The sequence below is a fragment of the Saccopteryx leptura genome, chromosome 4, assembly GCF_036850995.1.
Source record: "Saccopteryx leptura isolate mSacLep1 chromosome 4, mSacLep1_pri_phased_curated, whole genome shotgun sequence".
NCBI classification, from domain to species: Eukaryota; Metazoa; Chordata; class Mammalia; order Chiroptera; family Emballonuridae; genus Saccopteryx; species Saccopteryx leptura.
This window is the reverse complement of record NC_089506.1, coordinates 181982384-182005679: the sequence shown is the minus strand read 5'-3', so window position 1 is coordinate 182005679 and position 23296 is coordinate 181982384.

Here is a 23296-nt window from a genome sequence, read left to right as displayed (position 1 = left end):
CCATAGTTTGGCGACCTTTGGTTTAAAGCGTAACATCCATATATTATATTTTATTATTGAGTAGAATTTAGTTTTATATTTTAGAGTTTAGGTTTAAATTTTTAAATAGTTATTTTGACTGTCAATAATTAATTACATTTACTGACACGTTTATTATTTTCTGCTTAATACTTTTTCATCCAATAACTTTCTACTTTATTCTTTTCTTTTTTTAAAATTTTTATTTATTGATGTTAGTGAGAGAGGAAGGGAGAGGGAGAGGGGAAAAGATAGGAACATTGAGTCATTCCTATATATACACTGACCAGGGATCGAACCTGCAATCTCTGAGCTTCGGAACAATGCTCTAATCACCTGAGCTATCCCGCCAGGGCTTTTCTTCTTTCTAAAATATGTTTTTTAGTTTTTAACGAAACGCTGTTGCTTTTATGTGTCTGTTTTCTGTTATTGTTGTTATTACCCTGAAGCGATAGCTTATCTGGATATAAAATTTTTAGGTTACCAGTTGTTTTCTCTCAGCGCTTTGAAAATATTATTGAACGTTATTAAATTCTTTTCTATCCTTGGTTGCTGCTGCATGAAAATATTCCCAGTTTAAGAATTATTCTTAGTAAACAGTTTTTTGTCTTTGGCAATTAATTGTTTTCTTTTTCTTAATATTCTAAAATTTTTTAGTACCTGTCCAGATATGGAATTTATTGTTATATATCTGTTTTGGGCATTCAGAATGCATTTATGGTATAAAGATTCATGAATATATTCCATTATTGACTGTCAGCTACTTTTCTTCAAATATTGTCTGTCTGTAATTCTCTCCCTTCCTTTCATTTAGAAATTAGTTTGGACTTACGTTGGAGCCTCTCAGTTCATTCTTTGGCTCTTACTGGCTCTTCATCTTATTTATCTCTCTGTGAGGCACTTTGAATGCATTCATCATTGTTAAAATTTACAAGTTCTACCTTTGTGACTATTTCAGCATTTATACAATTTATTGAAATTTTTAAGTTCAATTTTTAATTCCCAGGGTGTCTATTAAGCTTTTCACATAACCATGTCTTTTTCATCTGTCCACCATGCTGAAAAAGATAAAAGCATTATAAGTATCCTCATTTAAAGACTGTCAAAATGATCCTTCAAATTAATTCTATTTGGAATAAATCAGTGTTTTAGTGATTGATTTTCTTAGTTGTCAACAGCACTTTTCTTTGGCCTCTTTTCATGATGCATTTGAAAATATTTCTAGATTCAAGTCCTGGTTTTCAGCCCTGTTAATCTTTGCAGAAGGATTTTAATGGCAACCTATTCCAGATCCCAGAAAACACTGAATTTTAGCTCTCCTACAGCTTTGCATTTCTGTTCACTTATACTATATGGAGATGTTTACATTGATTTTCAAACTGAGTTATTTCTAATTGATTTTTATCTGAACTTGCTCTGTTTTTGGGAAAGAGGTCCTGGGTTTAAGTGTGAACTTACAAAGCCATCTTAACCAGACTCCTTATTGAGACTTATTTAAATATCTTATGTTTCCATAATTCAACTCTTTATTCAGAGACTTTAATAATTCATAGCCATAGGTTTCCTGTTGAATATATTAAATGAACTATATATATTCAGAACACTATTTTTTTATAATTTATATTTGTATTTTTTTAAAAAATTATTTATTGCTTTTTTAGAAAGAAAAAGAGAGAAAAAGAAACACTGATTTGTTGTTCTACTTATTTATGTATTCATTGGTTGATTCTTGTATGTGCCCTGAGCAGGGATCAAAACCACAACCTTAGTGTATCAGGACAACACTTTAACCAACTGAGTACCAACCCAGGGTTGATTTTAAGTGCTTTATTTCAATAAAGAATGTATCTGTTGTAATCTAATTTGTTTTTATCATGCTTTGTTCCCCCAAAGATTTTAAATGCAATTTAAATGTGATTAAAGTTGCATTTTTTTCTTAGAATTTTAAAAATAAATTCAGAAATCAGAAATGATTTTTTGACAGAACATGTAGTATATAGTTTTTTTGGTTCTGAAAGAAAATACTTATTTTAAAAACTTTATATAAAATCCATAGCTCTCCTGCCTTAGACAATTATTTTCCTATTCCTCACCCATGCTGCAACCCTTTCCACAGCAAAATAACCCATTAAATTGAAAATTGGAGTATCTGTCCTTGTAACCTGACTGCACTGAAGTCTACCAGTTGTCCCGCTTTGCCAATATTGAAGGATTCAGCATCACAAATCATGTAATCAGCCACACACTGCTCATAATACCTGAGTTTGAAAACCTATTTGGGAGGGAAAAATCTGTTCTCAATGCAACCCATAACTCTTCATACTAAAACTTGGAAGTGTGAAGAGACATTATCTGAGGGCACTTGGTCTTTCCTAGTTCAGTGCCTTGAAGGAAACTGGTATCTATGTACAATGTTGATTTGTGCTAACAAAGATGTCTGCCTCATTTGGATCAAGTCTTCTCCTTTATCTCCTGTTTTGTGCTAGCCTAAATGATTTGAGCCATTCACAGTTTTTTGAATAGATAAGAGGTTTTCAAGGCATGGGTGTCATTTGGGGTGAAAAATTTAACAGTTGATTTTGTAGCAATCTTTGACAGGCAAGTGGATTAATCTAAAGGGAGGGATGATCAGTTCTTTATTTTTAATACTTGAAGCTAAAGTTTAATTTTTTTAATTATTTTTTAACTTGCTCAAAGTTAAAATACATGGTAGCATAGGATTTTAATCAGGAGTCAGGTAATACTGCTTTGAATTTCATTAACAGTCTCAGCTAGAATTTTTGGCTTCATTCTTTTGTGAATAAAATAGTTATTACTAAATATTTTTCCCTTTGAATAACATTTCTAATTGATCACAGTCTGCGTTTTAATGTAGAAAAATCTAGCTCAAAGCTCCAGGTAAGAAATGTATATAGGATTTTTAATTTTTTCATGTCTAATTGGTTAGAACATCTTAAATGTTTTATGAGGGTAAGAGCTGCAGTAGAACAAATCTTCTCTTGACTCCTTTCTGTGCATCTGTCAGCCCTTTCTGATAGTTTATCATGTACGGAACTGGGAGTCCTCATCACTCTACTCAGCAGGCAATAGGGAACTGTCTGGCTGATAGCATTGCTGTTATCTCTTTTAATAAAAACTTAATTTCCTTTCTTCCTTCTTATACTGTCAGATACCAGCCCCTTATTTATTTTCCTGACAGCTACCAGTCAGCCTGTGAGCACACAAGGCTTGCTGTTTTTATTCCCACCATTTCTTCTCTCCATCTCCCCATCCTCCTTTCCCAGCCGAGCTGCAGGAGAATGGAAGTTTGGGGTTGTTCCTAGGCAGGGCCGGCAGAGTTTCCATAAACATAGCACAGCTTGGCACCGAGAAGATGCTGAAGGAGCAGCCACAGCACGTCCAGCCAAGAGCACTTGTGGAAATCCTAGGAATGGTAACCGAAAAAATTGCTCTGAGTCCCCCAAACACTTTTCTCGTAGCACACTTAGCACACTGTGTGACTGGACAAACAGCCCTTTCAGCTGTGCGGGGCTTTCAGCCTACGGTTTGAAGCATGACAGGATGTGGCAGCCTTGACTCTGGATAATGTAGTACGATGCAACAAAATGCATCAAATTAGAAAATGGAAACTTTTTCTCCCCTGAACTGTAATTTTCCTGTCACTTGGCTTTAAAGCAGCTGAAAACAATTTTTGTGAAAGTGAATGTTTATTTCCTGAAGTTTTGTGAATAATTATAGGCCTGTTCTCTACATAGTCGACATTCCACCCGCATTTCCCATAACTCTGTCAGCCCTGGCAGTTCCTAGCACAGGCAGTTGTCAGGTCTTTGCATTAAAAGAGGCTGCCAGTGAGTACGTGGCACCTTTGATCGGAGGCGTGGGACACGCTCAACCCAAACTCATCAAACTCAACAAACTCAACACAGTGCATGTGTGTGTGTGTGTGTTTCCAAGTTCATTTTCTAAATGCTATGAGAAAGATCTACAGGGAAAATTCCTGATTTTAAGTCTGTCTTACTGCAGAAAGAGAAGGGTAATCTAATGAATTTTTTATGAGCTGTGTTGCCTGGTGTTCACTGACAAACTCTGGAAGGGGAAGCTTTTGACCCCATGTGGTGAGGGAGTTTGTAACCTGATGCTATTGTTGGAATAATTATAGTCTAAGGTTTTTCTTGTCAGCACCCAGGTTAGCCTAGTAAGGTTATATATTTTGAAAATTTTTGTACCTCGTCCTCTAAAAGTATGCTCCGTAAAATCAGGTGGTTGAAGGTCAATGAGTTGTTCATAAAACAGCTCTTACATTGCTGAAAGGAACAACTTAGATGTGTTTGTGTGTATCAAGTTCCACAATGTTCATACATTTAATAGAATTATTGATAGGACATTTATCAGGATTTCATGATAGAGGGATTCAGATGAATATTATATCTTCTTAATATTAGAATTAATATTTAGAAATAATATTTTTATTACAATTAATAAAACAACTCTTAGAGCACTGCAAAAGTGGGCAGTTTTTATAAAAAGGTTCACCATCACGGTCTTAGGAAGATGGCAGTGGAGTAGGCAGATGCACAGACTCCCAGCTCATACCACCAAACTGGACTACAAATTAATTTAGGAACAACCAGCATGAAAAACCAACTCTGGACTACAAGACCAGCTCTCAAAAACCAAGGAGCAAAGAAGAAGCCACACTAAGCCTGGTAGAGAGTGGTGAGGAGCAGCGAGTCTCCCCTGCTTACAGGAACAAAGGGGGTGTGAGGCTGAGAACCCAGAAGGGCTCTCATTCCAAGGAAAAGAGTAGTAAATATTGCTCACAGCCACTTGCCTGGGGACCTGGGAACAAGGTGTGTTGAAAGGGCTGGCTTATCTTCCAAAAGGAAAGGGGGGGAGAGAGAGAGACAAACAGTGACTGGCAGGGGAATTCATGGGAGGACCTGAGAAGCTGACTTATCCACTGGTGGAGGCAGCCATAGCTGGAGGAGGGGTTGGTCCTTCCACATAACACAAGACTAAAGTGCTTCTGGATCATATATCTCCAGACATCTCTCCAGCTCCAATCAGTGCAACAAGACACAGCTGAAAACAAGAACTGGGTAGGAGGGGCAGTAACTCAGGTCTCCATGGAGATCTGAGACACACCTCCCCCTATTGAAGTGGAGAAAGCACCCCACCCCCAGAGAGAGTAACTGGCAGATAAGACCTTCAGAGTCTCAGGTTACACCCACTGCATTCCTGGATACAGTTTCAAATAAGCCCCCTGCTGAGATCAGTAAACAAGACTACAAGTGAGAAGAAAACAAACAAATCAAGACTTCAAAGCAGCCCAAAACCAAAAGTGGATTACAAATAACAGCTGATGCCAACCCAAGAAAACCTAGAAATAACACAACTGAAAATCAGAGGCAGACCACACCAAACCTAGACTCACCCAGCCCTACAAACAACACACCCAAACACACAGACATAATGAGAAGATAGAGAAGTGCAATCCAAATGAAACCACAAGAGAAATCTCCAGAAAATGAACTGAGTGATAGGGAAATAACCAAACTGCCAGATGCAGAGTTTAGAATAATGATTGTTAGGATGCTTAGGGATCTTAGAAAAACAATGGATGGTCATTATGAACACCTAAATAAAGAGATAGCAAGTATAAAAAAGGACATTGAAATATTAAAAAAAGAATCAGTCAGAGGTGACAAACACAATATCAGAAATGAAGACCACAATGGAAGAAATTAAAAGCACGATGGATGAAGCTGAGGATCAAATCAGCGAGTTGGAGGACAAGATGAACAAAGGCATGAAAGCAGAGCATAAAAAAGAAAAAAGACTCAAAAAGTCTGAGGAAACTCTGAGAGAGCTCTATGACAACATGAAGAGATATAACATCTGCATCATAGAGGTTCCTGAAGAAGAGAAAGAACAAGGGATAGAAACTTTATTCAATCAAATCATAGCTGAAAACTTCCCTAAATTGATGCAAGGAAAGATCTCACAAGTTCAAGAAGCACAGAGAACTCCATTAAAGAGAAACCCAAAAGACCTATACCAAGACACATCATAATTAAAATACCAAAGCTAAGTGATAAAGAGAAAATATTAAAAGCTTCTAGAGAAAAGGAGGCTATCACCTACAAAGGAGCCCCCATAAGGATGACATCCAACTTCTCAACAGAAACACTTCAGGCCGGAAGGGAATGGCAAGAAATATTCAAAGTAATGCAGAACAAGAGCCTGCAACCAAGACTACTTTATCCAGCAAGGCTATCATTTAAAATTGAAGGAGAAATAAAAAGCTTCCCAGACAAAAAAAACAAAAACAACAACAACAACAACAACAAAAAAAACAAATAACTCAAGGAATTCATTACAACCAAACCAGTGCTGCAGGAAATGTTAAGGGGTCTGTTGTAAACAGATCAAAGTAGGAAAAGAATATAGCAGAAGAGGAATACAGCTTTAAAGAATAAAATGGCAATCAACAACTACATATCAATAATAACCTTAAATGTAAATGTATTAAATGATCCATTCAAAAGACATATGCAGCAGCTTGGATAAGAAAACAGGACTCATACATATGCTGTCTATAAGAAACGCACCTTAAAACAAAAGATACACATAGACTGAAGGTAAAAGGATGGAAAAAAACATTTCATGCAAATAGAAATGAAAAAAAGCTGGGGTAGCAACACTTATATGAGACAAAAGGGACTTTACAACAAAGACTAGCCTGACCTGTGGTGGCACAGTGGATAAAGTATCGACCTGGAAATGCTGAGGTCGCCGGTTCGAAACCCTGGGCTTGCTTGGTCAAGCAACATATGGGAGTTGATGCTTCCAGCTCCTCCCCCCCTTCTCTCTCTCTCTCTCTCTCTCTCTGTCTCTCTCCCTCTCTCTCTCCTCTCTAAAAATTAATAAAAAAAAACAAAAAAAAAACAACAAAGACTATAGTAAGAGATAAAGAAGGTCACTACATAATGATAAAGGGAGCAATCCAACAGGAAGATATAACCATCATAAATATCTACGCACCTCATATAGGAGCTCCTAAATGTATAAAGCAGACTTTGATGGATATAAAGAGTGAGATCAACAGCAATACTATAATAGTAGGAGATTTCAATACCCCACTAACATCACTAGATAGATCCTCAAGAAAGAAAATTAACAAAGCAAGAGCAGACTTAAAGGACACACTAGATCAACTTGATTTAATTGATATCTTTAGAACCTTTCACCCTAAGGCAGCAGAATATACATTCTTTTCAAATGCTCATGGTACATTCTCTAAGATAGACCACATGTTGGGACACAAAAGCAGTCTCAACAAATTTAAGAAGATTGAAATCATATCAAGCATTTTCCCTGATCACAATGGCATGAAACTAGAAATAAACCACAACAGAAAAACTGAAAAATATTCAAACACATGGAAACTGAATAGCATGTTATTAAATAATGAATGGGTTAACAATGAAATCAAAAAAGAAATAAAAAAGTTCCTAGAAATAAATGATAATGAGCAAACAACAACTCAAAATTTATGTGACACAGCAAAAGCAGTCCTGAGAGGAAAGTTCATAGCACTACAGGCATTCCTTAAGAAGCTTGAAAAAGCTCAAATAAACAATCTAACCCTTCATCTAAAAGAACTAGAAAAAGAACAGCAAGTAAGGCACAGAGGTAGTAGAAGGAAGGAAATAATAAAGATCAGAGCAGAAATAAGTGACATAGAAGCTAAAAAAAAATACAGAGGATCAATAAAACCAAGAGCTGGTTCTCTGAAAGGGTAAACAAGATTGATGAACCTTTAACAAGACTCACCAAGAAAAGAAGAGAGAGGATTCAAATAAATAAAATTAGAAAGAATGGAGAAATAACAACTGACACAACAGAAATATAAAATATTTTAAGAAAATACTATGAAGAACTGTATGCCAAAAAATTAAACAACCTAGGTGAAATGGACAAATTCCTTGAAACATATCATCTTCCAGAAATCAATCTGGAAGAATCAGAAAACCTAAACAGACCAATTACAACAAAAGAGATCAAAACAGTTATCAAAAAACTCCCAAAAAACAAAACTCCTGTGCCTGATGGCTTCACTGGTGAATTCTACCAAACATTCAAAGAAGAACTAACTCCTATCCTTCTCAAGCTATTTCAAAAAAATCAGGAGGAAGGAACACTTCCAAGTACCTTTTATGAGGCAAGCATAATTCTGATTCCAAAACCAGGCAAAAACAACACAGAGAAAGAAAATTATAGGCCAATATCCCTGATGAATTTAGATGCTAAAATCCTCAACAAAATATTAGCAAACCGGATCCAGCAATACATGAAAAAAATCATACATCATGATCAAGTGAGATTTATTTTGGAGAGGCAAGGATGGTACAACATTCATAAATCAATTAATGTGATTCACCACATAAACAAAAGGAAGGAAAAAAACCACATGATAATTTCAATAGATGCATAAAAAGCATTTGATAAAATCCAGCACACATTCATGATCAAAACTCTTAGCAAAGTGGGAATACAAGGAACATACCTTCAACATGATAAAGGCCATCTATGACAAACCCACAGCCAACATTATAATTAATGGACAAAAATTAAAAGCAATTCCCCTAAAATCAGGAACAAGGCAGGGGTGCCTTTTTTCACCACTCTTATGCAACATAGTACTGGAAGTCCTAGCTATAGCAATCAGACAAGAAGAAGAAATAAAAGGCATTGAAGTAAGAAAAGAAGAAGTAAAACTATCATTATTTGCAGATGATATGATACTGTATATAGAAAACCCTAAAGTCTCAGTCAAAAAACTACTGGACCTAATAAACGAATTCAGCAAGGTGACAGGATATAATTTAATACACAGGAATCAGAGGCATTTTTATACATGATCAATGAACAGTCAGAATGAGAAATTAAGGAAACAATCCCCTTCACTATTACAACCAAAAAAAAATAAAGTACGTAGGAGTAAATTTAACCAAGGAGACTAAAGACTTGTACTCAGAAAATTATAAAACACTGATAAAAGAAATCAAGGAAGACACAAACAAGTGGAAGCATATACCATGCTCATGGTTAGGAAGAATAAACATCATTAAAATATCTATATTACCCAAAGCAATCTAAAATTCAATGCAATACCAATTAAAATACCAATAACATACTTCAAAGATATAGATCACATATTCCAAAAATTTATATGGAACCCAAAAAGAACACAAATAGCCTCAGCAATCTTGAAAAGAAGAATAAAGTGGGAGGTATAAATTCCTGATATCAAGTTATACTACAAGGCCATTGTACTCAAAACAGCTTGGTACTGGCATAAGGACAGGCATATAGATCAATGGAACAGAATGGAGAACCCAGAAATAAACCCACATCTTTATGGACAACTGATATTTGACAAAGGAGGTAAGAGCATACAGTGGAGTAAAGACAGTCTCTTTAACAAATGGTGTTGGGAAAACTGGACAGCTACCTGCAAAAAATGAAACTAGACCACCAACTTACACCACTCACAAAAATAAACTCAAAATGGATAAAGGACTTAAATGTAAATTGTGAAACCATAAGTATCCTAGAAGAAAACTTAGGCAGTAAGCTCACCGACATCTCTCGCACCAATATCTTTGCTGAATTATCTCCACAGACAAATGAAAGAAAAGACAGGATAAAGAAATGGGCCTATATCAAACTAAAAAGCTTTTTCACAGCTAAAGAAAATATGAACAGAATAAAAAGACAAACCACACAATGGGAGAACATATTTGACAATACATCTGATAAGGGATTAATAACCAAAATTTATATAGAACTTGTAAAACTCAACACCAGGAAGTCAAACAATCCAATCAACAAATGGGCACAAGAAATGAATAGACACTTCTCCAAAGAGGACATACAGATGACCAATAGACAAATGAAAAAATGTTCAACATTACTAATCATTAGAGAAATGCAAATTAAAACCACAATGAGATACCATCTCACACCAGTCAGAATGGCGCTCATTGACAGAACAACACACGATTGGTGCTGGTGAGGATGTGTGAAAAGGGGAACCCTCCTGCACTGCTGGTGGGAATGCAGACTGGTGCAGCCACTATGAAAAACAGTATGGAGATTTCTCAAAAAAATTAGAAATGAAACTGCCGTTTGACCCAGCCATCCCACTTATAGGAATATATCCCAAGGACACCATATCACTGACTGAAAAGAAATTCACCCCCATGTTTATGGAAGCATTGTTCACAATAGCAAAGATCTGGAAACAGCCCTAGTGTTGTCAGTGGACGAGTGGATTAAAAAGCTGTGGTACATATATACTATGGAATACTATGGGGCTATGAAAAAGAAGGAAATATTACCTTTTGCAACAATATGGAGGGACCTGGAAACTATTATGTTGAGTGAAATAAGCTAGGCAGAGAAAGAAAAATATCATATGACCTCACTCATTTGAGGAATCCAATGAACAATGTGAACTGAGGAACGGAATTGAGACAGAGGAGGGATCAAAGGGACCAGAGGAAAAGAGGACAGAGGGAAAGGGGATGATAGGATGGGATAAACCTGAAGGGAAGGGGGGAGGGGGCTGTCAGGAGGGGGGCAGGGGAGATGATGAGGGGAATAGGGGGGAGGGGGGAGGCATTCCGGGTGACCCTAGAATCTATGTAAACACAATTAATTAAATTAAAAAAAACAAAGGAACAAAAAATAAATAAAACAACTCTTACATTGGAGTTGCACAACATTTTGGATAAATACATTTTACTAAGTTCTTTAACAAAATCTTGATTTTTACTACCACCTTTCAGGGAAAGTGTTATTCTTATTTTCCAGGAGGGGTAACTAAATGCAGAATTTTATACTTCTTACAATGAGCATGCATATGAGAAGTTTTTCAGGGTGCGCCTCTAAAAATATTAGGTTGCTTTCTGGGTAAGCAGCTTTGCATAACCCCAAACCCAGCTTTTGATGCCTGGTGTTAGTTTTATGAAAAAGCAACAGTAGTTTTCTGAGTTTTTATGTCTTTTGTTTGTTTGTTTCTTTGCCATCCAGGAAAGTAAAGGTTTGTTGGTCTGTTGTGTGTTATTTAGGGACTTTTAATTATTTAAAAACTCTTTTGATTCCAAACTTCCTGTGCTATAGAGATATAATCATGAGTTTTGGCAATGAGAATTTTATACAGGTGTCTGTGGGTTAGTGCAGTTCTGTGAAACTAAAGGTACTTAAAAATGATCACAACTGAACATTGGCTTAAATTTAATAACAGTACCATCTTCGAGCTGGTAAAGTGAACATGTACATCTTAGAAAATCAATATTGGAAAAATGCATCCCTGACTTTTATTCTCATTATTGTGAATGACAATGATGTTTTATTTTTGGCAGACTGATTCAATTGTAATAAACTAGCACTTAAGGCATTGTTTCCAAGAATATGTTTGTTATATACACATGTGAGCTTACAAGAAAATCAGACATCTGGAGACAGAAGATAGAAGATACTGACATACAATTATGAAAGAAAACTCCTGACCACTGAATGCCTCAAGAATATCTATAAAAGAGAAATGGATTGATGATTTTCATCCAAATTAGTCTTGTAGAATCTTTTCTCTTTGATTTTGGGGGAAGTGTCTTTCTATTATGCTTACTTTTTTAATACTCTTTGCTTTGGAGGAAAAAAAAAACCCAATTTGGGGCAGGGGTTATCAGTGTAGAAGTAGATATTCAGAATAAGCAGAAGATGATGAAAGCAGTTCCACAAGCTATCTATCTCTCCTTATCATCACAACCTCAATGACTTTACACACACTAATGTACTTGAATGCAAGTTTGTCAAAGGAATCTTGCTCTATTTTGTGCACTGATATATTCCAAACATGTAGGGCAGTGTCTACACATAGTAGGGGCTCAATAAATATATATGTGAAATGAAAGAAGGAATAAAACAAATTTGAGTTTGATCTGTGTTACTTGCATTTTGGAAATTTCTTACTAATACATTTAGTCAATACTTTGGTCATTACTTCCCACATTTCTCCCCACTCCCTAGCCAACTTTAATTGTTCAGTAGACACATGAATGCTAATTCCTAGTACATATTTTACAATGTGCAATATGGTGCAGATCTAAACTAAAAGATTTGGTCTTCACCTTGAAAGAAAGACCAGTGGTTGATGATAACAAACAAAAACAATAGCACATGCTTGGTGTAATTCAGAGAAAAATTTTAATTTCCATAAACTTTCAGAGGTAAAAGACATCAGTAAAGGTTACAATAATTATAGAAGGCTTTCTGCAACAGCAAAAGACTTTAAAATGGGAGAATCATATAAATAACATAGTACACGATATTATTATTTTATAAGGCTATGTCATGTATTTTATCCATTTACTTTATTGTTATATGAAGTTTTGGTTTTTCATAAAAGGAATCACTACTAGTAGCTCCCAAGCTGGCTGATGAGGGACTCTAACCAGAAAGAAAAGCTTGTCAACAGATCTCACTTTCTGCTAGACTTCTTCAAGAATAAGCCATTAAGAGGAAGTGTAGGGATCTATATGATTTCATTTTGTAGTAAATCAGGCAAATCAAAACTCAGGGATATGATGTGGCAAAGAAAGTAGAAACCTCAGGCATGTTAAGTTTTCCCTGGAGGGAAGCAGCATAGGCAGCAAGCACAAAAGCCACATAATCACCTTATTCATGACTTCGAGTTCATCTCTGCTGGTATCGATTGGCAAGCAGTTGGAAAGAGAAGGTAGTAAATGACACTCTTAGAGAAAAGCTTAAATACATTAGCTTGTTAATTGAAAGGCTTCAACACATTCCAGGCTTCAGGCAACCCAAGAACAAAGCAAGTTGAAATTTATCATAGTTGGAAATAAAAGAAAGTCAAGATCATCCCCAAATGCCTAGGTTTCATAATTTTTAAGCGTTACAGCCTATTTCTTGAAACTCTCCTTTTGTGTGGATACTTCTGAACATTTTTCTTGTTTACTGTGCTATAATAATAGAACCATTTGGAGCAACAAAGCATGCTAAAAGAGTAGTTGCCCATGTAATGGAGTCTTCATGAGTGTGCAGCCATGAGAAGCTGCTCAACTCAACCCTACTGTGTATTACTAGTAATTACACACTATAGTGGAAGGTGGCCTGGTTAGTTAACCTGAATTTAAGTAGTTTAACACATTTTTTATTTTAATTTTTTTATTGATTGATTTTTAGAGAGAGGAGAGAGAGAAAGAGAGAGAAAGGGGGAAGAACGAGAAGCATCAACTCATAGTAGTTACTTCTCATATGTGCCTTGATCAGGAAAGCCTGGGGTTTCAAATCGGTGACCTGAGCATTCCATGTTATTGCTTTATCCACTGCGCTGCCACAGGTCAGTCATGACACATTTAATTATAGATAGCAACCCTCCAACACCAACGGGCTATAGTTTATCAACATAATAAGGACAGAAGGTAACTGTGGGCTTAATAGAACAATAAATATACTTCTTGACCAGTACAGCATAGAATACACACTCATTCACAAGCTCATGTTTATTCTTTCAAACAACAAATATTTATTCAGCCCTTTCTATGGCCATAAATAATGAATGATAAATGGGGATGAGAAAAATATGAGAAACTTAGAAGTAAAGATGGGGAATTAAATGTTCTGTGTCTTTAAGTAGAGAACTATTACTTCTGTGAACAGAGAAGTGTTGTATCAGTTCAGTGAAGATCCTGGACAAGAATGAGAGAATCTGGACAAGAAGCAAGAAATAGAAAAGGCCAGGCAAAGGGGTATAGCAGGGAAACAGAGGGAGGGAGATGGTAACAGGAGACAGCTATGAAATATAAATAATGCACAATAATGGTTAGATGAGAATGATGAAAAATTCTGTTTTGCAAAGTAATACAACAGAAACCCCTTATTCGAGAGTATGGCACAGAAAATAGAGGCAGCAGATAGAGGAAAGAAATTTGAAATGTTTGATAGTAAAAGGGGAATAAAAATCATAGCAGTAGCTAGAGAGGGCAGCTGGGTTGAGAATATTTTTCTATGGGAACAGAGAATTCTTCTTGTTTGAAGGCGTGGGGTGAAAGCTGGGACGAGGGTGTGAAGATGCCTTAGGCTTCACTGAGAGTTAGGGTCTTGATGGTACTGGGGAGAGAGGAACGGGGTGCTACAAAAGGGTCTCTGAGCTTTAGAGGGAGAGAGGGACCTGTTTCTTGAGACAGAGACAAGGATAAGAAGTGAGAAAGTGGTGTCACTGAGTCATTGTAACTAAATACGCCAGCAGATGATGACTTGATGTCACCAGTGATACAGATGCTGAAGGCAGTATCTGAGGACAGTAACTTCCTTCTCTCTTATTATAACTTCAGCATGATAACAAAAGCATATACTTAGACCCACCTATAAAGTATATCTCTCCTTCCCCAGTTTGATGTCCAGTGAGCTTCTAACTCTGATTTTTACCAAAATTTCTTCTCTTCAGCAGTCTTATTTTTCCCTCTTCATTTTTATGCACTTGCCCTGCCAGCCCAAACCACTCACCAGCAGGTTGCTATGTACCCCTGGAATCACCCCTCCCTGTCTTGTTACTCCGGGTCCTCCTTTTGTATAGAAGAAATCATCTTGTCTCTTTAGATAAACATCACCAGAAATTAATGTAGTTTGATCCTTGCCTGTGTTGTCATCCTTTATTGATTTTCAATTTGATTTTTACTTAGAGCATGATGTATTTGTGGATTAATAATATCACTTCCTTTTCTGTTAATCATGTTCTATTTTTGTATTTTCAAATATGAGTCATTTAAGCCATGGGCTCCAAAGGTGGGGGAACAGAGATGCAAACCAGTGGGTAAGCAAGATGGAACACAAAACGTATTAGGATTTTTCTTTTTATCTAAAAATAAAAATTTTTTCCTAATATTTAGCCTGTAAAATGAACTAGGCCCTCTCACCCAGGTTGTATGTGACAATGTCATATGTCATGTATGCTGTTTAGATATTCAGTCATGGCATGTCACAGTGTTTGTGTGCCTGGTTTAGGAAGTCTGTGCATGATAACACCCACTTCAATGCCAGACCATTCTTCACTGAAATGTACAAACGTCTTTAAAGGATCCTGGCAGAAAAACTACAGATTAAAGGTTTTACTCATGATTCAAGCACAAGCAGACAGCTGGACTTTGGCAGAGCTGTTACCATTACTTTCAAGTGAGCTTAATAACAGCCAATATTCATTTGAAAAACAAACAAAAAAATGTAAAAAGATATGACAAGTAGACAACAAAATAGAAAATATTAAGATAACTGATTTGAATATAGATTTATGCATATCATCATTAAGGACTACTATAATTGAAAGTATATGTTCTGCCTTTAGTTACTTGTTAATGATAACACATGGATATAATTTGTAAGTAAATATGAATGTATTGGGGAATTTTGCTCAACATCATTTTACTAATAGGAGTATATCATAACAGTTTGGAGACCTCTGATCTAATGCAATTTTATTGGAGAATATGAATATTTTTTATCATTTAACAAAATGTTAAGGTTTTTATAATGATAAAATGTAGCTTTGAGACTGGAAGATTGGCATAGCTTTGAAACATATGCTTATTTATCCTGAGCTACTACACAGCATAATTCAAAAGAAGCCTTTCTACTGACAAGGATGAGAAAATGCCCCAAGGATAAAGATGGACACTGTGGTGGATGGCCACAGTGGTGGATAGCACAGCTACTGATTCATAGGTCGAGTTATTATTCTCTGTATATCATTGTGTGTGCAGACTGTTGGCCTCGGTGGAAGGAACCATGAATACTCTTTAGAACTTAATCACATTGCTACCATAGTTTTAAATGTCCTAATTCTAAAGTAGCTTTTTTAGGTGTTCATGAATATGCCCATTTGGAGCTTAATTTTTCACTTTGGAATACTTACAAGGACTTATGTAAAGGAGCCTTCTCAATGGTCCTATTGTGTTGGGAGACAAACACTCTAATAATTTTGTCTTCAAAGGGAACAGAACCTTGTCATGCATTATGACCACCAGCCACACTTTATCTTCCATGATGACAGAGAGATTTCTTCTTTCCTATGAGTTAGCATGGGGCTCGATTGCAAATGCAACTTTATGGACTACTATTAATTCAAGTAGACTGTTATATCCAGAAAAAATTCTATAAATCTTATTTTCCTTCCAAGATTTAAAAACCTATATTCAACCTGACCAGGCAGTGGCGCAGTGGATAGAGCATCGGACTGGGATGCAGAAGACCCAGGTTCGAGACCCCGAGGTCGCCAGCTTGAGCGCGGGCTCATCTGGTTTGAGCCAAAGCTCACTCGCTTGAGCCCAAGGTCACTGACTCGAGCAAGGGGTTACTCAGTCTGCTGAAGGCCCTCTGTCAAGGCACATATGAGAAAGCAATCAATGAACAAGTAAGGTGTTGCAATGCGCAACAAAAACCTAATGATTGATGCTTCTCATCTCTCCGTTCCTGTCTGTCTGTCCCTGTCTATCCCTCTCTCTGACTCTCTCGCTGTCTCTGTAAAAAAAACAAAAAAAAAAAAAAAAAAATAAAACCCTATATTCAGGCTCTCATGTATAAGTAGTATTACATTCAAAAATTGAAATGAGCCAATTTTGCATTTTATTAGTGTTTTGTTTAGAAATTGAGAAGCTAGATCCACAAATCATTAGCTAGCCCTTATCAGTATGGTGATGAAAAGCACACAATTGGAGAAAAAACTATTATAATTTTATAAAATATAAAAATAATTTTAGAAATAGAAAGTATCCATGGTAGTGAATGCTTAGATTTATGTAGTACCCATTGAAAAGTTTTCAAAGTACTTTAGAGACTTATTCTCACATTTCTTCCTAGAGTGGACAATGAACAAACTGAAAAAACTGAAGCAACAAAGTCACATGATGCTCCCAAGGTTCATTAGTAAGTGATGAAGAAGCAAAGAATATAATCAAGAATCACCCTATCTAATTATTATAGCTATCTAAGCTATGAAGTAAAAGTATTTAATATAATGTTTTTTTAATACATTCTACTCCACCTAATAAATCTAGAATCAACTGGGCTATGTACTGTCAAATTGTCTTTTTTTCATTGCATGTTTTTTTAAAACAGATTGCTTCTGAAGTACTGTAACACTATCTCTAAGAAAATATTTTGAGATGTATCCTACTAGGATAAATATATAATTAAGCAAATAATATAAACCTCTTGGGGGCAAGCTAGACTTCGATATACAGTAGATTATGAGCCCAGCAGGAGAGCACAGAAAACACTTTCTATGCCCAGAAACTCCAGACTTTAATTATCAAAGACTGAGAGTGGGCAAGAGAGCTAAGAAGCACCACTTCAAGGCAATAGGCTCTTCATGAGTGTATGACCCCCCAGCTTGCAAGAACAGAGGAGTTGGAGAAAGGTTGTAAATATCTCCTGAGGTACAGAAAGCATTTGATGTTAAGACTGGAGAAGCAAAGAGACTCTAGAGAGTAATCCTGAAATCTTATAACTGAACATAAAAATATGGTGATATTTTCAACAATTCTGAAAGCTAGTGGATATGCTGTGAAGCATAGACAGATCTCTGGAATGTTGTCAATGCCCACATCTCTGTCCTTGCAGATAAAGAAGTTGTGATCTCAGCCTCAGAATATTTCAAGCTGTTAGTAAGCTGAATCAAACTAAAGCAGCTGCATAGTCCAGATTTGGTTAATACAGTCATTTGATTCACCTCCAATAGACTGGCAGAAAAGGAACCTGTACCTTTTTGGAGGTAAATATAATTTTCTTTAGATTCCACTCTTCTCTTATAGAAAAAGTCTGGTATATACTTACAGATTACAAGACAAGAAAATGGCACCCATAGTCAAGAAAAGAAATAGTCAATAAAAGCAGATCTATAGATAAACTACATGTTAGAATCATCAGATAGTAGTTTTAAAATATATGTGATAAAAATGATAGAAAGGTATATTAGAAATAGCATCCAATATTTGCAAAGAAATGGGAATTAATAGCAGAAATATGAAAACTATTTTTAAAAATCAAACGAAGAAGAAATGTTAGAAATAAAAATATAACATCAATAAGATTTCAATAGATAGACTTAAAAGCAGATTTTATATAGCAGAGGAAGCTTTAAGTAAACTTAAAATAGTCAGTAGAAGATATTAGAAAAAAAGAGTTTAAAAAATGCAAAGAACATCTAAGACCTTGGGAAAATATGAAATAGTTCAAAGAGGGGAAAAGGATAATGGGGCAGAATATTCAGTAAAATAATATTTAAAAACACTATAATTGATGAAAGATCTAAGCTACTTAACAAATCTAAGCAGGATAAATACAAAGAAAACCACAGGTTTAAAAGTAGCTGGAGAAAAAAGTCATGAATAAAAATGAACAGCAATAGAGGGGATGGGTTAGTTCTCAGTGGAAATAATGGAAGCTAGAGCAAAAAAAGTATATCTTGAAAATGCTGATAAGGCAAAATAGATTTGTCAACCTAGAATTTTATACTCAGCAAAAATATTCTTCAAAAAGGAAGGCAAAATAATGATATTCTCAGACAAAAAGCTGAAATAATTTATCTTTAGGTGACCTTGAGAATCTGAAATGCTGATAGAAATTCTTTAGGCTGAAAAGATTGATACCAATTGGCACTCAAGAGATTTTCTTTTGATTATTTTATGTTTAAGTTATAATGTATTTATTTCTTTTAAAATACAAGTATTTAATGCCAAAATGATGCAAATTGTTAGCATATATAAAAAGTAAAATATAAGATGAAAAGAACACAAAACATGGGGGTATACATGGAATACTGCTATACAATTTTATACTATTTATGAATTAGTATACTAAACTTGAAGGAAAAGTGTGATAACTTAAAGATGCATATTATATTAAGAGCCACTATTAAATTTACACATAAAAACTGTAGCTTATAAGTTAATACATGAAATAAAATAAAATTCTCAATAATATTCATTTCTCCTCCCAAAAGGCTAGAACAGTTGCAAAGACACAAAGAACAATAAAATAAATATAAAAAAATAAAAATTTGAGAAATTAAAAACAATAATGTTAATAATTATATTAAATAAAAATAAACTAAATGCTTTTTTTAAATGGCAGAGATTTATAAAGCAAGAACAAATTATGATTAAAAAGCAAGAACAAATTATGAGCTGTCTATGGTAGACACAGATAGGTTAGAAGTAAAAAGTATAAAAATATATGCCATATAAATACTAAATATAAAGAACTAATAGTTATATTAACATCAAAACAAAAAGAATTATCAGAGAAAGAGGACATTCTATTTTGATAAAAAGATAAATTTGTCAAGACAAATTTTTAGTATAAAAATCAGTATACAATATTTAATCATATCTCTAAATTATAGAAGTGATCAATTAAAGAACAAAATTGAAATAACAATTGCATTTATAATAACATCAAAATATAAGAAGTATAAATAAATCAAATAGAACAGAAAATAACTATTAAAATTATAAGACATTAGTGAATGAAATTAAAAAACACTTAAAATGGAAAGATATAACATGTTATTGGATCGGTAGAACCGATACTATTCATTTTTCATTTATTGGTATACAAATTCAAAGCAATATTTATCAAAATTTCAGCAGACTTTGAGAAGAAATAAACTAACTGGTTCTAAATTTTATACAAAATGCAAAGAACCTATAATAACCAAAACAAGTTAAAATAATTTGAAAAACTTATACTACCTGATTTTAAGACTTATAAAGCTAACATAATAAGATTGTGTACTTTGGCAGAACGTTAAACAATAGATTAGTGGGAGAGACCCGGAATTCCAGAAATAGACACACGTGGCAAATTGAAATTTGGTCAACATCTAAGTCAATCCAAAAGGTATAGCAAAGTCTTTTTAAACAGATGTCGCCGGGACAATTGGAAATGAACTTCAATCCATTCCTCATTCCTCACAAAAACATTAATTTAAGGCGGTCACAGTGGTAAATGTGAAACTCAGAACCATAAAGCTTCTTAAAGAAAACATTAGGAGAACATTGTTATTATCTTGGGATAGGCAAAACTGTTTTAGTCAGAATGCAAAAAGTAGTAATCATAAAGATGAAATTGATTAATAATACCTCATGACAAGTAAAAATATCTGCTCACCAAAGACACCATTAAAAATGAATATCTAAGCCACTAACTGGAAAAAAATAATTGAAGCAAAATAATTTGAATATTAAAAAAACAGAATATCTAACAAGCTTCTAATAATTATAAAAAGACAAATAATCCAAAAAGTAAGCAAGAACTTACTGACTTCAGAAAAGATTATGTGAATGGTCACAAAGCTCCTGAAAAAGGTGCTTAACATCATCAGTAATCAGGGAAACGTCAATTAAACCCCAATGAAATACCATTCATGGTCATGAGAATGGCTCAAATAAAAAAAGAGATTACTATCTCTAAATGTTAGTCATTAAAACAATCTTCTAGTTTTTGTCCTTAGTTTCATTAGAAAATAAATTGCTTTTCCATGTGCTCAACCAAATTTTTTAGCCTTCTTTTACATCAACCTCAGGGTTTCTTGTCACTGATATACAAGCCAAGGTACAATCACTGAAAAATACTAATTTTGTCATAAGATCTTATGGTTCAGATTATGCACACACAAATAAAGATACCATCCCAACATTAAAATCCTATCATTTTATCCGAAGGTTCAAATATATACTTTGTCAAATAGGAGAAATAAGTTTTAAAAATCACAGAATAATAATTTTACCAGAAGCTATTTAGAATTATTTTGTTTATATAACATTTCCTATAGAAAAAAAAATCTGTAAACTTCAACTCAGGGGTCTCCAAACTTTTTACACAGGGGGCCAGTTCACTGTCCCTCAGACCATTGGAGGGCTGCCAAATACAGTGGTCCTCTCACTGACCACCAATGAAAGAGGTGCCCCTTCCAGAAGTGCAGTGGGGGCTGGATAAATGGCCTCAGGGGGCCGCATTGCGGCCCGCGGGCCGTAGTTTGAGGATGCCTGCTTTAACTCATAATTTGATATGCTGCATACAAGGAAGATGGATGGTTGAATAAAGTGAGGAAAGAGAAGAAAAGTAGTATGCAATTTCCGTATCATTTTAAAAAAGAAAATTAGGAAAAATTGAAAATCACTAAGAACATAGTGTTTTTATGAGTCACATAAAGAAGGGATGAAAGAAGATAAGGAAAAAAATGAAAGACTGATTTTTGTTTATTCAGAATAATTATCCTTCTTCTTATGAATTCTGTTCTCATCATGTGGGAGAAGGATTCCTTAGAGTCTTTACCCCCAAGTTCACATACACAGTGCATCATATCAGGGATCTGGGAGGTTCCTCCAGCCTTCCTACTTATTGCAATGAGAAATATGAAGGATTTATTAACACACTGCTCTTCACAGTTATTGATGGAAAGGAAGATTCATCATGTAATTCCCAGGGCACTGAAGGAGATTCTGCTTTATTGATTCAGTAGTTAATAGAATCAGTCATTTGTCTGACCTGTTAAAAATGATTTGAATTTGAATGATGAATTTTATTTGGCCACTTAGAGTTTTTTGAGAAGTAGGGAAGGAAAGAAAGAAAACATTTTGCTAAAACAAATATTACATTTGTTTATATTTTAAACAGTGCAACTTACATGGCAAGAATGAATTGAGTAGCAGTTAAAACACAGGGCCCTGGCCGATTGGCTCAGCGGTAGAGCGTCAGCCTGGCGTGCGGGGGACCCGGGTTCGATTCCCGGCCAGGGCACATAGGAGAAGCGCCCATTTGCTTCTCCACCCCTCCCCCCCTCCTTCCTCTCTGTCTCTCTCTTCTCCTCCCGCAGCCAAGGCTCCATTGGAGCAAAGATGGCCCAGGCGCTGGGGATGGCTCCTTGGCCTCTGCCCCAGGCGCTAGAGTGGCTCTGGTCGCGGCAGAGCGACGCCCCGGAGGGGCAGAGCATCGCCCCCTGGTGGGCAGAGCATCGCCCCTGGTGGGCGTGCCAGGTGGATCCTGGTCGGGCGCATGCGGGAGTCTGTCTGACTGTCTCTCCCCGTTTCCAGCTTCAGAAAAAAAAAAAAAATACAGTCACAGAAAAGAAGCAAGTGAGTCTTTACCAAGCAGTCTTCTTTCCATGCCTCTCTTATGTTTCATTGAAATAAGAAAATGCAAAAATTCAAGTGTCCCTAGTGCCACAAATACAGTATCACAGTGTACCCTTACATAAATAATTTAACTATCAATACTTAGTTCCTCATATTTTAAACTTGGACAAGATGATTTTTGGTTGATCTCTCTTATTTGTCTTACAAATAAGCACCTAAATTTGGCTTCTGAAAACCCCTCTCCCACCTTCAGAATGTGTCCAAGTGCATAACACTGTGCTTTGTTGCCAGACAGACCTACATCTCCCTCTTACAACTATGTGATCTTGGACAAATCACCCCACTGCCTTGCTGTACAGTTCATTCCTTTATTCGTAAAACCGGGCACACAGCAGTTACTGGGGTTGGATCCCAAACATCATTCTATCTTCAATGATTCATCTAAGGTATTTGTTGTCATCTGGGCTCCTTACCAGTAACAGTTTCATGGATGAACAGGCCCAAACTACTTGGGGTCAGTAAGCTACAGAAAAGTGACAAGTTCTGTTGAATGTGGAGAAGGAATTATGCTTTATTGCTGATGACAGGTATCTCATGACCAGGTAGGGAGTGAGCCTCAGGATGAAGCCAGCATGTCAAGGGAGGATGGAGAGACTAAAAGTTCCTTGATAATGCTTTTGAAGAACCCGATAAACCTGAAGCCAACTCTGTCTCTAGACTTCCGGTTATTACATAGTCACTTTGAGTAGCTGTTTTTCTTTTCTTTTCTTTCCTTTTCTTTTTCTTCCTTCCTTCCTTCCTTCCTTCCTTCCTTCCTTCCTTCCTTCCTTCCTTCCTTCCTTCCTTCCTTCCTTCCTTCCTTCCTCCTTCCCTCCCTCCCTCCCTCCCTCCCTTTCTTTCTTCCTTCCTTGCAAAAAATAATAGACCTACCTTGATCTACCTCTTAGAGCTTTTGTAAGGATAAAGAAAATGATGCATGTAGAGCATTTAGCTTTATATAGTGCCTGGGTCCGTAGTAAGTTCTCATTCAAATATGGCTGTTGTTTTGTTGTCAT